This window comes from Portunus trituberculatus, chromosome 2 (assembly GCF_017591435.1).
Source record: "Portunus trituberculatus isolate SZX2019 chromosome 2, ASM1759143v1, whole genome shotgun sequence".
Taxonomy (NCBI): Eukaryota; Metazoa; Arthropoda; class Malacostraca; order Decapoda; family Portunidae; genus Portunus; species Portunus trituberculatus.
This window is the reverse complement of record NC_059256.1, coordinates 4,265,719-4,268,218: the sequence shown is the minus strand read 5'-3', so window position 1 is coordinate 4,268,218 and position 2,500 is coordinate 4,265,719. Positions and strand designations below refer to the sequence as shown.

Sequence of the window (2,500 nt, the reverse complement as noted above, 5' to 3'; positions counted from 1 at the left end):
TTCTTGACTGATGTTAGACTCTCGTTACACTCCCAGCCTTCATAACATCAGGCCACAGGGAAGCCATCTGGCCCTACACGTGGCGAGCCCTCCATAGACACACACATGCCTGGCTCCACCTCCAAGCGCTATCCAAACACTTGTCTACAGAATGAAGTCAAGATAGATAGATTGATAGATAAAGGAAGTTAGTTGTGAAGTTTATGAAGCCTTTTTAACAGTATTTTTCACACACACACACACACACACACACACACACACACACACACACACACCAAGGATACTATACTCAAAATACTATATCAATCAGTGTTCATTTACATATTATAAAGCCTCCAATAGTTATGGTACGGTTTTGCTGGCTGAGGTGCAGAATACGATAATCCATTTTTTTTTTTTTTTTTTTTTTTAGCCAATAGGGCTCCGCTAATACGTCTGCAGATGCCAAACAACGCTAGACTGTTTTAATTCAATATGCTGTACGTGGTTTGGATCTTGTTGCTGTTATTACCACGATTTTAAAGTGAATTTTTTCTATCTCCCTGACGAAGAAATTTGAACTTGTAGAAATATTGTTAATTTGACACTAGAGCCATGAAAAACAGCCTTACAGCCGTGTAGCTACAGTTAATCTTTTATAAGCAAGTTTCATCTATAAATAATGGTGAAATATTGTTAATTTGTGACTATAACCATGAAAAACAGCCTTAAAATCTCGTGTAGTTTTTTATAAGCAAGTTTCATCTATAAATAATGGTGAAATATTGTTAATTTGTGACTAGAACCATGAAAACCAGCCTTAAAATCTCGTGTAGTTTTTTATAAGCAAGTTTCATCTATAAATAATGGTGAAATATTGTTAATTTGTGACTAGAACCATGAAAAACACTCTTAAAACCCCGTGTAGCTACAGTTAGTCTTTTATAAGTAAGTTTCATCTGTAAATGAATGAAAATGCTCTTTTGAATGGCCCGAGTTGAAATCATACCGTTGCTAAGAGCGTTCTCATGGTTCTAGTGACAGATTAACAACATTTCTATATTATTAAGAGGTGAAATGCTCTTTTGAAAGGCTCTAGTTGAAATAATACCGTTTCTAAGCGATGTTTTATGATTCTAGAGACAGATTAACAACATTTCACATTATTAGCAAGAGAAATGATCTTTTGAAAGGGTTTAGTTGAAATTATTTGTTTTTTTAAAGGTGTTATTTTTCTAGAGACAGATTAACAACATTTCTATACTATTAATAGGAGGAATGATGTTTTGAAAGGCTCTAGTTGAAATTACACAGTTTTTAGAGGAGTTTTGATGGTTCTAGTGACAGATTAACAACATTTATATATTATTAACAGGAGAAATGATGTTTTGAGAGGCTCTAGTTGAAATTATCTGGGTTTTTTTCTAAAGGTGTTATTCTAGTGACAGATTAACATTTCTTTATTATTAATAGGAAAAATGATCTTTTGAAAGGCTCTAGTTGAAATTACACAGTCTTTAGGGGAGTTTTGATGGTTCTAGTCACAGATTAACAACATTTATTTATTATTAACAGGAGGAATGATGTTTTGAAAGGCTCTAGTCGAAATTACACAGTCTTTAGGGGAGTTTTGATGGTTCTAGTCACAGATTAACAACATTTATTTATTATTAACAGGAGGAATGATGTTTTGAAAGGCTCTAGTCGAAATTACACAGTTTTTAGGAGCGTTTTCATGGTTCTAGTGACAGATTAACAACATTTATTTATTATTAACAGGAGAAATGATCTTTTGAAAGGCTCTAGTTGAAATTACACAGTTTTTAGGGGAGTTTTCATGGTTCTAGTGACAGATTACCAAGATTCTCCATTTGTCTTTCCGTTCCTTGCATCTTCCTACACCTGTCGTCCTCTGCGGTCGTTTCATAGCAGTGACGAGTTGAACCATGACCAGCGTGTCCCTCCATCTCCCACCCACCCTCAGCTGTGTGTGTGTCCCATCCTCCACAGCCTTACCACACATTCTTTCCCCAACCACTCCCCTCGTCTTCCATTAGCTTGCTTCGGGCCAGTTGCACAGTGATCTTGTTTGTTTTGTTAGTTCACCAACCAAACCACTTAAATCGTGTTCCACATTTGAGTTTTGTCAATGTTTTTTTTTTTTTTCGTATTGAAGTGTACAAAATATCGGATCTCTTAAGGCATTAGAACCAAAACACTTCCCGCCTTTAATTGGTAAGCTGTCAAACAAATAATGGCCTTTAGTTTTATAATTAACTATGTAACTGACTCTTATCTTGAGGCAACTTTCTGTCTACTGACCAAACTATCATATATCGAGCCACACCACCTCATTACTCCCCGTCTTTAACCCCTTCAGTACTGGGACACATTTTAACCTTGAGATTTGTGAAAGATTGGACCATTTTACTGACATTAAGAAGGGTCTATGGAGGTCAGAAGTTTAATGGCCACAGTCTTCGCTATTTTAATCCCAGACATGAATTTCTGAAGCTGTATA

The 2,500-nt window shown here is 35.8% G+C and overlaps 1 protein-coding gene across 1 annotated transcript in view; it reads left to right on the top strand.

The window, feature by feature from the left end:
- The window catches only part of LOC123503083 (glutamate receptor ionotropic, NMDA 2B-like), a 119,023-nt gene that overhangs the window by 107,942 nt on the left and 8,581 nt on the right, over positions 1-2,500 (top strand).